The sequence below is a fragment of the Delphinapterus leucas genome, chromosome 1 (genome assembly GCF_059928025.1).
Source record: "Delphinapterus leucas isolate spDelLeu-1000000601 "Yukka" chromosome 1, BTC_Dleu_Yukka2, whole genome shotgun sequence".
In the NCBI taxonomy this organism is placed as follows: Eukaryota; Metazoa; Chordata; class Mammalia; order Artiodactyla; family Monodontidae; genus Delphinapterus; species Delphinapterus leucas.
Window position 1 is genome coordinate 28,211,035 of NC_143129.1, and position 14,631 is coordinate 28,225,665.

The 14,631-nt window shown below is 42.0% G+C and overlaps 1 pseudogene; it reads right to left on the minus strand.

The window, feature by feature from the left end:
- Positions 1-9,799: 9,799 nt before the first annotated feature.
- Positions 9,800-11,516, minus strand: LOC149750425 (enhancer of rudimentary homolog pseudogene; annotated as a pseudogene).
- Positions 11,517-14,631: the final 3,115 nt, after the last annotated feature.

The following is a 14,631-nucleotide window of genomic DNA, read 5'->3' on the forward strand; positions in this document are numbered from 1 at the left end:
GGTCCATCTATGTTGTTACAAATGGCATAATTTCATTCTTTTTTATGGCTGAGTAATATTCCATTGTGTGTATATATAGATATAGATATAGATATTCCATTATATATATACACACACACACACACACACACATACATGCCACATCTTCTTTATCCACTAATCTGTCAATGGACATTTAGGTTGCTTCCATGTCTTGGCTATAGTAAATAGTGCTGTTATGAGCATTGGGGTGCATGTATCTTCAAATCATACTTTTGTCCAGATATATGCCCAGGAGTGGGATTGCTGGATCATATGGCAACTCTATTTTTACTTTTTTGAGGAAACTTCATACTGTTTTCCATAGTGGCTGCACCAATTTACATTCTCACCAACAGTATAGGAGAGTTCCCTTTTCTCCACACCCTCCCCAGCATTTGTTATTTGCAGATTTTTTACTGATGGCCATTCTGACCAGTGTGAGGTGGTACCTCATTGTAGTTTTGATTTGCATTTCTCTAATAATTAGTGATGTTGAGCATCTTTTCATGTGCCTGCTGGCCATCTGTATGTCTTCTTTGGAGAAATGTCTATTTAGGTCTTCTGCCCATATTTCGATTGGTGCTTTTTTTGTTGTTGTTGTTGTTGTTATTGAGTTGTATGAGTTGTTTGTATATCCCATGCTCTTGGATTGGAAGAATTAATATTGGTAAAATGGTCATACTACCCAAAGCAATCTACAGATTTAATGCAATCCCTATAAAAGTACCCATGACATTTTTGCACAGAACTAGAATGAATAATCCTAAAAGTTATATGGAACCATAAAAGACCCAGAATTGTCAAAGCAATCCTGAGGAAAAAGAACAAAGTAGGAGGCATAACCCTCCCAACTTCAGACAATACTACAAAGCTATAGTAATCAAAACAGCATGGTATTGGCACAAAAACAGATATATGGATCAATGGAACAAAATAGAGAGCCCAGAAATAAACCCACATACCTATGGTCAATTAATCTTTGACAAAGTAGGCAAGAATATACAATGGAGAAAAAAACAGTCTCTTCAGCAAGTGGTGTTGAGAAAGCTGGACAGCTGAATGTAAATTGATGAAGTTAGAACACACTCCCACACCATACACAAAAATAAACTCAAAATGGTTTCAAGACTTAAATATAAGACATAACATCATAAAACTCCTAGAAGAGAACATAGGCAAATCATTCTCTGACATGAATCATACCAGTGTTTCTTAGGTCAGTCTCCCAAGGCAGTAGAAATAAAAGCAAACATAAACAAATAGGACCTAATCAAACTTACGGGCTTTTGCACAGCAAAGGAAACCATAAACAAAACGAAAAGACAATCTATGGACTAGGAGAAAATATTTGCAAACAACACAACCGACAAGGGCTTAATTTCCAAAATATACAAACAACCCTGCAATCCTTAATGGTTGTTACTGAATAATTAGTTACCCTGGTAATGGGAGAATGTTTACTTTGATATTTCTGTTTTCTGAAAGATGTAAATGCTTGTGAATTTTCTTTGATTAACCAAAAGATCACTGACACTCTCTTCTTCCACATGAATGGATGTAAAAATGAATAAAACTTAAGACTTGGTTAGATTTCTTATTTTAAACCCCAAAATTGGGCATCTGGGCCCCATTCTTCACTAACAAACACTTTAGTTTACTGAACTGTGTTTTCTGGAATTTTGTGCTGAACTCTCCTGGTCTATGCGATCAAATGATATAGCAAGAACAATTTTCTGTCAGCCCTAAAAGAGAAGGGACCTAAACTGACTTCTTCAGACTCCAGAAATCATCCTGAGTAATAGATTCACACCCCATCATTCACCCCACCCTGAGTCACAAAGGAGACAAGAGATGGAGGGTCCCCAAAACCATCTGAAGAAGGGCCAGTCGTTAGGAGAGTGCCTGTCCCATCCAGGCCTGTAGACGTGTCTCAACAGGAGTTCCTCCTCCAGCATGTGACAGAATGGGACTGTGAAGATATTGCTGCATTGATGAGAAGAGTCATAAAGAAAAAATTAAACTATGAGATTTACAGCATCTTTCTCATTCCCCTGTCTGTGAAAGAAGAAGTTTCCAGCTCAATCCCTGGATCCCTCTTTACTTTTGGCCCATTTCAGGGAAGAGTAAAATCAGAGGACTGAAAGATTTTCACTCCCCCCAGAGGTTAGACGGTGTATCTACTGTTAGCCATATGTTTTTTCTGTTAACTCAAGGACGCAACAGCCTTGCCTGTTGCTGTCCCTACTAAGAGATAATAATGAAATATCAGGAAGGGTTTCCCAGTATCTCCATGAAATTCTTTCTCTGACCCTTCTCATGGCTTACCATATCTCTCTTTCTCATTGTAACTTCTGTGCATTAATCATGTCTTTTTATTTTCTGTATTTTCTTGTGTTTTTCTATTTTGGGAACTTGCTGATCCTGGAGAGACTGCCTCTCCCTGGGCTAACTAATTCCTAGAGATAGTAAAAGATTCACCTGCATGTTTCTAATGCCAACCAACCAATCTAAGCTCATATACCACAACCATTTGGGCTCTTACTGAACAATTAAAACTTGGATCATACCCCTCTGCCCTAATCACCCAGGGCCAGGTACCAGACAACTAGAGATAGGCCCTACACCCCAGAGCCCACTGAAATGATTCAAATTAGCCAACCCTAAGCCTACTTACCATGCCTTACCTGTTCCTTCCCACAAGAACCACAATAAAGTCTCTCGCCCATGTTTTCTTCCCTCTCCCTCTGCCTGCTAACTGACCTTGGTGCTTCCTCTGTGGCCCTTTGTGGCATGGCTGGTTCCCTCCTCTTGGGAACTGTGAAGTAACAGACTATCTTTTCAATGGCAGTCATCTCCTGATCTGTTGGCCTCACCATACCTGAGTAATAATAAAACCTATATTTTAAGACACTCTAGCTCAGTGCAGGACACATAAGGGTACTCAATAAATACTCATGAATGAGTGACCAATGAAATGGGCAACTCAGCAAGTCAAGCTTTTGCAGGTAACTGCTAGACCCCAAGGTTATGGCCAAGAGTAATTTCACTTTTCAAATTATATTTGGCTCTATCCTTCAATCAAACTTATCAGATCAAACTATACAAAAGTCCAGGAACGGGACTTCCCTCGTGGGTAAGACTCCACACTCCCAATGCAGGGGACCCGGGTTTGATCCCTGGTTGGGGAACTAGATACTGCATGCATGCCACAACTAAGAAGTCCTCATGCTGCAACTAAAGATCCCGCATGCCACAACTAAGACCTGGCGTTTAGTGAATCTGCTATCTTCTACGACTGTATCCCCAAGACCTAGTACAGTGTCTGGCACACAGCAAAATGAAAGGAGAAAGCAAAGAAACACAGTCTTTTTTTTTTTTCTTTTTTTGCTGCCTTGGGTCTTCGTTGCTGCGTGCGGGCTTTTCTCTAGTTGTGACGAGTGGGGGCTACACTTCATTGCAGTGCATGGGCTTCTCATTATGGTGGCTTCTCTTGTTGCAGAGCACAGGCTCTAGGCACACGGGCTTCAGTAGTTGCAGTAGGTGGGCTCAGTAGTTGTGGCATGTGGGCCCTAGAGTATGCAGGCTTCAGTAGTTGTGGTGTGCAGGCTCAGTAGCTGTGGCTTGTGGGCTCTAGAGCGCAGGCTCAGTAGTTGTGGCGCATGGGCTTAGTTGCGCCACGGTATGTGGGATCTTCCTGGACCAGAGATTGAACCCTTGTTCCCTACACTGGCAGGCAGATTCTTAACCACTGTGTCACCAGGGAAGTTCCAAGAAACACATTCTATTACATACAAGAGTCTAATCTCTTTTAACAGGAAAGAGAATATTTGCAATAAATGGAATTAGTTTAAGTGGTTAGGAATTTGAGAGAAAATTCTTCTCATACCACATCCTAAACTGAACTTTTGATGGAATAAGGCATTAAATATAAGAAATTTATACTACAGAAAAAATAGAAAAGATACTTACCAACTGGCCAAGCTTAGAATAGAGGGAAAGACTAACACAGTATAAACTTCTAAAACCATTCTAGGTCCAACAATCATGCAAACAAGCATAAACAGATCCATGAAAATTTTAAATTTCCATGTTGGAGAAAAGATGGCAGAAGTAGTAGGACATGGTGTGTGTCAAGATCCTTAAAAATATTTACACTCTTTGCTATAATAAAGTACCAGTGTGTTTGGATGGAAGGAAAGGGGTTTTGAAACAAAAGGAGCTAGGTTTAGGTTTACATCTTAGAATAAATTAATGTCTGAGATGGGGAAATTATTATTTACCTGAAAAAGCCATTGAGAATAAGGCAAGTAAAATTTCTGGAGATAGTGCTCAATAAGTAATCATTTTTATTAGCCATTATTACTATTTTGTATCTAAAATATCTCAGAGCAAAGTTAACTATGAAATTAGCTATATACACAAAAGTGTCTACATGGATTATTTATAGTCAGAAATATCCTAAATGTCTTCCCACAGGAAATGGCTACATAAATTATGGTTCATGTTCTCACTGGAATATCTTGCATCCATTAAAATGAATGTTTATGTCGGTTATGTAATATCATGGCAAAATGCTCATGGCAGGCTTCCCTGGTGGCGCAGTGGTTGAGAATCTGCCTGCTAATGCAGGGGACACGGGTTCGAGCCCTGGTCTGGGAGGATCCCACATGCCGCGGAGCAACTGGGCCCGTGAGCCACAACTACTGAGCCTGCGCGTCTGGAGCCTGTGCTCCGCAACAAGAGAGGCCGCGATAGTGAGAGGCCCGCACACCGCGATGAAGAGGGGCCCCTGCTTGCCACAACTAGAGAAAGCCCTCGCACAGAAACGAAGACCCAACACAGCAAAAATAAATAAATAAACGAATAAACTCCTACCCCCAACATCTTCTTAAAAAAAAAAAAGCTTATGGCAATGTTTAGTGGAGAAAAGCTGAGTAAGATTACAATTTTATAAAAGGAAAAAATATGAATAACAGCCTGGCAGAAAAAATACTGAGATGTTAACAATGACTGTGCTTATGAAGACTATGGATTATCTATTTTCTAGTATTATTTTCTTCATTTTCCAATTTTTTTAAAGTGAGTACGGAATATTTTTGAAATTAAAATCTACACATTTAGGGAAGGAAAAACAAAGACGCTCTGAAAACTTAATTTTGTAATCTGAATACTATTTAAAGAGTTAGTCTTGGGCAACATGACGGAGGCTATGACACTTCTCTGCCCATGAAAATTTCTGAAAAGGGAGAGGAACCCTCTGAAGTTCTAAGACTGAAGACTTGACTTGTCAATGACCTTATCTATTGTAAGAATCCTTGAGGACTCTGATGGGGACCACAGGGCAAGAATCCAGAAGCGCTGGTCAACCACAGTCTATTCTTGGAACCATATTTGGGGAAATGGATCAGCGCCTTCACCTAGTGCACTTGGGGAGGGAGAAGCTTCCAGATTTACAAACATCTGACTGCCGTCTGCCTCAGAATCTGTCTTTTCCTGCGTCCTTTTCCCTTTCCTCCTCCTCACACTTCTATCATCCACCTCCCCTCAAAAGCTGAGAGTTTGACAAAACAATCCGGTGTAGAATGTATAATAGCACGGTGTTTCCGGGGGGCAGTTCAGCAATAATGGGCGCACCCTTTAATTTAATCATCTTACTATTGGCAATCAATCCCAATGAAATAAACAGAGAGATGTGGGGAAAATGTATTTAAAAAGCTGCTGATCAGGACTTCCCTGGTGGTCCAGCGGTTAAGAATCCGCCTGCTAATGCAGGTGACGCAGCTTCGATCCCGGGTTGGGGAACTAAGATCCCACATGCCGCAGGGCAACTAAGCCCGGGTGCCACAACTACTGAGCCCATGCACCTCAACTAGAGAGCCCATGTGCTGCAACTACTGAGCCCGGGTGCTCCGGAGCCTGCACACCACAACTAGAGAGAAGGCCGCGCACCGCAATGACAGATCCCACGTGCCGCAACTCAGACCCAACACAGCCAAATTAAAAAGAAAAAAAAAAAAAAGCTGCTGATCATCAAGCTACAAGGTAAGGTACAACAGTGGGGGCGCTGGTTGAATAAATTAATGCTTATCTATATGATGAACTAATGTGAAGCTATTCAAATTGTTTTGGAAGAATATTATTGTAAGTGTTAAGTGAAAAAAAGGAGTAAACTAAACTCTAGGACTCCAATTCAGGAAAAGAAAGACAAACAAAATCCCCGCAGATGTGTGGGTATGTGAATTTGAGTCGACCAGAAAAATACTACTCCAGTAAGTTGAAATAGTTTTATTTAGGTTGTATCATGTTGCATGATTACTCATTCCTTTACACTTTTTGCATGTTTTTAGTGCTTTTTTTTAACAATAAGCATACATTAATTTCAATACAACAAAAAATGCAATATTATCTAACAAACAAACGAACTAGTAATTATTATGGAAATTGAAGAATTTTTAGGTCTAAGATTATCTATATTTCAGGGAGAAAATGATTGCTTATCTTGTCTTTTCAGTCCTTTGTACCTGGATCTCCTCACCATCAACAATGACACCATCTACTCACTCATAAAACTTAGTGAATGTGTGTTAGAACCTCAGTATGCCCTGACATTCAGTTCCTTGCCTTGGTGATGAGTCTATATGTAGGTTCATTTAGCAGTTATGAAAGGATTTTGTGAATTGTTGGACTGCCCATGCCTACTTTCAGAGACAGCTGGATTTTCTGGGTTCAGCCCATGTAGGCGTCAGCTGACAAAGGTTGCTGTGGAAACAGATCTAGGGCCAAAATCAAAATGTTGGCCCCAAGAAGGTAAGGACTGTATTTGTCTTACTTTTGGTTTTATGCTCAGCAACAAGCATGCCTACCTGTACATATAGGAATCAGTAATATGTGAATCAATTTTGAATGAGTGAATCAATGAGTTGATATTTGTTTCATAAATGAAGGAAAAAATCAAACAAAAAACAGTGGTGTGTTGACATCCTATTACTTTTTGGGGAGGTGGGAGACAATTCTTTACAAATCTCTCACAGTCTTCACATCTAGGCATTAACAGCCAATTTACACAGATTTATTTACATTCCAGGATAGTAAAGAGAGAGAGAATGTTTCCCTCCATGGAGAGCGTCCAAGACAGTAAAGATAAAGACCTGTCTCTCCCCTTCTCAGGGAAGATTTGTTTACATTGCAGGGTAACAAAGATCCTGTCTTGAGCGGGTGGGAGGGATGAGGCAGCTCAGGGTTCCTCAGCGTCAGACGCCCTCTCTGTGCATGGTATTCACGCGTGCCCACCTCTGCATCGCCCCCATGGGACTTGGGGAGTAAGGAACCCATGCAAATAGGAAACTTATACTGCTGTGCTGTGAGTAATAAAGCATCTGAGTTTATCTGGGCTCATTGTCTCCTTGTTGGCTAAATCTATGGGGCTGTGAGAAGACAACCTATCAGTTGTCACTGAGCTCTTAGTGAATGCTTGGCCATTGGACACACCTATTACTGTTTTTGCTTGGTGTCAATGGTCTAAGCAAAAGTGGGTTGGTGGAAGTACCCTGAGTATGTGTGATAGTACTTTGTCAAGTTAGCATTTGGTAAGTGGGCTGTGTGGTGCTGGAGAGTGAGCTGAGTTCGGTTGAAAACAGACCACAGGAGAAATTGAGATAGAGGTTTAGTCCTCACGGGTTGAAGGAGGTACCAGCCACATTTCACGGGACTACATGGGGAGGTCAAGGCAGAGGTAGAGAGAAAGCCAGGACCTGGAGCACCTGCCTCTATTAGGATCTGTGTGCACAGGGCTTTGGAGTTCCTGGGCTAGGGCCAGATTGGTCAATTCGGACCAAAAGAGCAGGGTTTTGGTAAGCTCCACTGGGGTGAGGGTGGAGTTATCTAAGGGGCACATAAAGGGGCAGGAACTGGGAGGCAGGGGAGACTGTTGGTCACAAGGGCTGTTGGGAAGTCACATCAGGAACTTACATTTGCTTGGCACCCTGCGGGCTGCGCTCTAGGGCACAGGCCTGCATGAGTGGCCTAGTGTTCCCTTAAGGCCCTGCTGAAGAAAATGGAGGCAGAGGCAGCAACACCATGGAGTAACTCAGCTAAACTCTTGACGATGCGCGTCATATTCAGAGGAACTTCTCCTTTGTGACTTTGGTTAAATTACTTAATGCCTCAGGTTCCTATATCTATGAGATGACTTTCTTATAGGGTTGTTATAAAGCTTAAATACAAAGCATGCAGCAGAGTGGCGGTCATACAATAGTGCTGTGCTTGCAACAGTTAATCTACCCTCTTCCCTGTAAGCCCAGAAATCATATTACAATGTACTTAATTAGCAACTATTGACTACTCTTTTTATAACATTTAATCTACAATTTCCACTTAGAAGAATAGCTCTTTTTTAAATAAATAATTTCATTTAAAATTCTTATTAAAAGTAATTATATACTCCCTAACACCATACACAAAAATAGGCTCAAAATGGATTAAAGACCTAAATCTAAGGCCAGAAACTATCAAACTCTTAGAGGAAAACATAGGCAGAACACTCTATGACATAAATCACAGCAAGATCCTTTCTGACCCACCTCCTAGAGAAATGGAAATAAAAATAAACAAATGGGACCTAATGAAACTTCAAAGCTTTTGCACAGCAAAGGAAAACATAAACAAGACAAAAAGACAACCCTCAGAATAGGAGAAAATATTTGCAGATGAAGCAACTGACAAAGGATTAATCTCCAAAATTTACAAGCAGCTCATGCAGCTCAATAACAAAAAAACAAACAACCCAATCCAAAACTGGGCAGAAGACCTAAATAGACATTTCTCCAAAGAAGATATACAGATTGCCAACTAACACATGAAAGAATGCTCAACATCATTAATCATTAGAGAAATTCAAATCAAAACTACAATGAGATATCATCTCACACCAGTCAGAATGGCCATCGTCAAAAAATCTAGAAACAATAAATGCTAGAGAGGAGGTGGAGAAAAGGGAACACTCTTGCACTGCTGGTGGGAATGTGAATTGGTTCAGCCACTATGGAGAACAGTATGGAGGTTCCTTAAAAAACTACAAATAGAACTACCATATGACCCAGCAATCCCAGTACTGGGCATATATCCTGAGAAAACCATAATTCAAAAAGAGTCATGTACCAAAATGTTCATTGCAGCTCTACTTACAATAGCCAGGAGATGGAAACAACCTAAGTGTCCATCATCGGATGAATGGATAAAGAAGATGTGGCACATATATACAATGGAATATTACTCAGCCATAAAAAGAAACGAAATTGAGCTATTTGGAATGAGGTGGATAGACCTAGAGTCTGTCATACAGAGTGAAGTAAGTCAGAAAGAGAAAGACAAATACCGTATGCTAACACATATATATGGAATCTAAGGGGGAAAAAAATGTCATGAAGAGCCTAGGGGTAAGACCCGAATAAAGACACAGACCTACTAGAGAATGGACTTGAGGATATGGGGAGGGGGAAGGGTAAGCTGTGACAAAGTGAGAGAGTGGCATGGACATATATACACTACCAAACATAAGGTAGATAGCTAGTGGGAAGCAGCTGCATAGCACATGGAGATCAGCTTGGTGCTTTGTGACCACCTAGAGGGGTGGGATAGGGAGGGTGGGAGGGAGACGCAAGAGGGAAGAGATATGGGAACATATGTATGTGTATAACTGATTCACTTTGTTATAAAGCAGAAACTAACACACCATTGTAAAGCAATTATACTCCAATAAAGATGTAAAAAAAAAAAGTAATTATAGATGTTTTTCACAGCAATATTTAAAAGATACTTTAATAAACCAGTTGTAAATATGTAAAGTCACACAAGAAATATACAAACTAGCTTACTGCACAAATGGAAATCTTATTTATCTCAATTCCCCAGAGGGAAGAGGGAAGGGGAATATTTATTAAGCGACGCTCTCCAAGCCACTTTACAGGCGTTATCTTATTTAAAGTGTTCAGCAATTTTCTGTTTCATTATTTTGCAAATGAAGAAACTTAGGCTCAGAGAGATTGTAACTTGTACATGTTCAGAGTGTGGTGGAACCAGAATTTGAAACTTGATTCTGTTTGACTTCAGAGCATGAAGTCTTTCCTTTACAAGTTTGAGGAACTGATCTGTAGAGAGTGTCTACTCTAAGCCTCAAGGCCTCGGCCCCTCATTCTCTGCGCCTTCCTTGTCTTTCCTTGGGCTTCCATCCCTGTCCTTCTCGATGAATTATGACCTCCTCAATGATTACGTCCATTATCCTCAGAATGGCGGGATTTTCTGGCATAACTAAAGCTGGAATTTCGAGTCCTCTGGTGTGTGGGATTCTACCTCCTCCCAAATATTGAACTGCATCACTTAATATGCAAAGAGCGTTTTAAAATTTTTTTTTGTTTGCTTGCTTGCTTTTTCCAAAGGAGTAAAGAGGATCTGGTGAGAGAGCTGGGGGTGGGAGTGATAGTGTAGGGGCTACATGGCATCCCAGTGGACGTTTGCCATTTTAATTTTTTGGACCTTCTAACTTTTTTTTTTTAACTAAAGGACATTTATTTGTTTCTCACTAAGACTTTGTCTTGAGGACATAACTAAACCGCGTCACCACCCCCACCCTGATTTGAAGAAGGGTTAGTACAATGAATGTTATAAAGCAGATACGAACAGTCTGAAGGACTGGAAACATTAACTGACAAAAACCAACCTCCACCTAAATCATCATAAAAATGTTTAAGTAAAAAAAAAAAAAAGGAGTGGAGAGAAGGGGGCAAAGGGGGTTTCAGATTGAACAAGATCCTATTTCATCTAATACATTCAATCCTGGCTAGAGTGTACCAAAATGGAAACAGGATTACTATAATACAAAACTTCTACTACAGCACACTGTACGCACCTGTGTTCCAAGCCCACCCCCATCCCCCTAACGCTTCCAAACTCAACTATTTCCCGGCCTGTTGGGCCTGTCGACGAAGGAGCACGTAGATCTTCTCTTTACTCCAGTCTTTGTTATAAGGCTGGTGTGTCTGGGTATCAGATCGGTAAACAAGGCAGCTGAGGTCGGCCAGGTCATCAATGACATCAAATAACTGACTGATATCCTATGTGATAGAGGGGCTGTTGGGATTCACTGTCTTCAGGTGTTCTTCATACATTTTACAAACACCTTCCATGCATTCATTCACAGACTCATAGTCAGCATAAGTTCTGCTTCTGGCCTCTTGGTAGGCTGTACCAGCAAAATGGTGTGAGATATCGCGCCAAACTCTCGCTGCCGTCGCTGCCGACTCCGCCACCGACTCCGCTCTGGACCTTCTAACTTCTGAATCCTCTCTGTATATTTAAGACTTTCACAGGGTGAGGGGAGAGGTCCAGACAATTGTCCTGGCCTCTTTGTAGCCTGAATGCGGCACATGACTGAGGTCTAGGCAATGAGACAAACCTTGCAAGGGCTCTGAATTGGGAGCTAGTGAGCTAGAGGAGGTCTGGGCCAGAAGCTGAGAGATTAGTGTCACCGAAAGACTTTGTCAATGTCTGGGAACCATCAGCATCCCTTGGGGGCCAAGAAACAGTACAACCCACTGTCAGATAAGAGGCTGTCCTTACGCACTGCTTCTGGTTGCCACTCGGCCACAGCCCTGGGCATGGCTGGTACCCTGAGGACTTCGGGTTCATCAGGGAAAGAGACCTGAGTTCTATAGGGGTGTCTTTGTATCCTGCTGAGGGGCACACTTAGTAGAGGGGCCAGGGCGCTCAATGAGGAGCTGGGGCAGAGAACATGAGCAACTTTTTTCTGAGCACTCGTTAGATGCTCTCCCAGGGAGGGAGGGAGACTGGGAGGATTCAAAGGGGTGGTTTCTGTGTGAGCAGGTGGCAAAGGGCCATGATACTCTGGAACAGAAGACGTCTGAGATATTCAGGTGACCTATACATTCGAGAGATCTCTCATCAAAAACCCTGCCAAAGAGTGTGGGCTTGAAGCAGTAAAGATCGATTTCATATCCCACCTCTGACACAAATAAGGTGTGTCAGTGACATGTCACAGAAATGGAGTCACAATGTTCACATCTGTGAAATGGCATAATAATGCACCTTTATCTACAATTTGTAGGGCAATCCTGAATAAATGAGAGTCTGTTAGTTAAAGAGCAAGACGCTTTTGGGTGGAGCCAGGGCTTAGGTACCAGCCACACCTATGCCTTAGAAAACCCTTACTACCTTAGCCAGTGCTAGGAAAGTGAGAGGCAGCTAATGGAAAAAAGCTAACGTTTTGATCTCCTCACATTTGCCTGTAACACATATTTAGAGCATTCTGACTAGTAATTCTGTTCTTTTGGCTGAGAAGTCTTTGGAAACACAGTGGAGTGGACATCTGTTTGTTTGATTTTGAGGGGGGCACAGCATCCCTTCTTTAGGATTTTCCTCCCCACACCTGAGTGGTTCTGATGGGGCTCCTCATCTCAGCACTCAGGCCCCTGATCACAAGAATTGCATGTGGCCCAGACGACTAGAGCACAGAATTCTTCCTGGAATCCAATCTGGAACAGAGACACATGCGGTCAAAGCCCTCTGGTGCCATATTCAATGGCAGTACGTTAGAGAAATGGAGACCACAGGCTCCTGCCCACTGAGGCCCATGCTGCTATCTTGTCTGTCTTTCTGAAACCATTTCTTCAGCTTTTCCTTGACTTACGTCCAGTAACCCCCCTCTATTTATGTTAGAGTTTAGTTCTGTTGCTCAAAGAAAAAAATATTTTTACAGAGTGATTTTTAATTTGTGTAAAGGATGGAAAAGATCACTTAAAAATAAAACAGTAAAGTAGCTTTTGATTTTAAGGGGGAGGGTGGTTTCAGGATGATGGTGATCTATTTCCAGGTCATCTCCTTCCTCTTGCAGAGGCTGGTGAGAGGGTGAGGAAGAGAAGATGGTGCATCTCCCAGCAGAGCCATGCCTAGTGGGACACAGAAAAGGGTTGAGATAGGGCTGAATTGCTCTGCCTAACAAAGCAGGAGAAGTTTCTGGAAGACGGTAAGCAAAAAGATGGCAGGAGGCTAGAAATTAAGGGCAAAGTAGCCAGAGGAATTTTGAGAATAAGAATAACACATTTGATGTGAAATAGTTTGAATTGTTTCACTGTAAATTCAATATCCATTTCCCCATGGAAAAAGTCAACTATGCACAAATTTCTGTATGACTGAATGTGTGTGTGTGTGTGTGTGTGTGTGTGTGTGTGTTTATTAAGGAAAGGGCCTAGGATCTATGTCTAGCATGACATGGTGTAGAATAGGGGTGGTAAAAATACGGGAAGGCAAGACGATCCATACACTAAACCACTTTAGCAAAATAGGGTGCGTTCATTCCTCCTGGAGAGATTGGGTGGCACACAGGCTTGCCTCTGCAAGTGGTTTCATTTTGATCTCAGAGAGCAGAGTGCATCAGCTGCCATCTGGTTTATAGGAGTATTCACAATCCACACATGGATTTTGAAGGGACAGGGGAGAGCTTGGAAGACAAGGAGGGAAGAACCTTGTTCCTCTAGAGCAGCGTTTGGCAAACCACAGCTGTCGGTGTAAATACTTTTACTGCTACACAGAGGGCTCATTCGTGTACATCATTTCTATGGCTGCTCTCACCTGTACGGGCAGAGGCGATTTGCCACAGAAACCACGTGGATCGCAAGGCCTAAAATCGTTACTCTCTGGCCCTGTAAAAGAAAGTTTGCCGCCTTCTGCTCTAGAGGCCAAAAAAAAGCCTTATAGGAATAGGCAGCCTTTGGCTTAAGTTTTAAAGAGGTCCTACATATTTGGCCCATAACCCTGAGGTGATGTGACATGGTTTATTTCAAGAGAAACCAGGTAAAATCTAAACCAAGTACCGGAATGTCTTTTTAAAAAATTTTGTCAGTGAATCTCTTAATTTTCCTCTTCTCTTGTCTACTGTTAGAAGCAATCTGGTAGAGGGTAGAGGGCATGGGTTTGGGATTAAATGGTTATAGACCTGCATCCTGGCTCTCCAACATACTGGTTGTGTGATCTGGAGCAATCTGCTTCACTGAGAAATCTGTTTTCTTATTGGTAAATGGGTAGAATAAGGCCCATTACATGCGGCTGTTGTGAAAACTAAATGATGTAACACTCAGTGTGCCTAGATTTTTGAAAACTCTCCATAGCTATCACCCACACTCTTCTCTCCCTACCCTCAGCTCTTTGCTGTACTTTGTGCATATGAAGGAGAGCTTCATAATTAGCCAAGTGTCCCCAAGGTCATCTTTTTGCTACTAAACAGTAGTAACTATGGTTTGCTTGGCTCCATGCCAGCCAGGAGACTAGGACAGGCTGACGGAGTAATTATGTTTAGATCCCCCTGCAGTCTTCACACTATGCCAAAGAAAGACAAGAAATCAGACCTGCCGGGTTCCCTAGGAGTTCCCCAACCTTCTGAGCCCAAATTCTTGAGTGTGGGCCTCAGTGCATGTATGGAGCAGAGGAGGCCAAGGCCAAGAAGGGTTTTAGGCCAGGCCTGTAGAGGTACCAGTGGCCCAGCAGCAGAAAAGCCCAGACAGAATATTTAAGATAATTTAGGACAAACATCTTCTCTTTGGA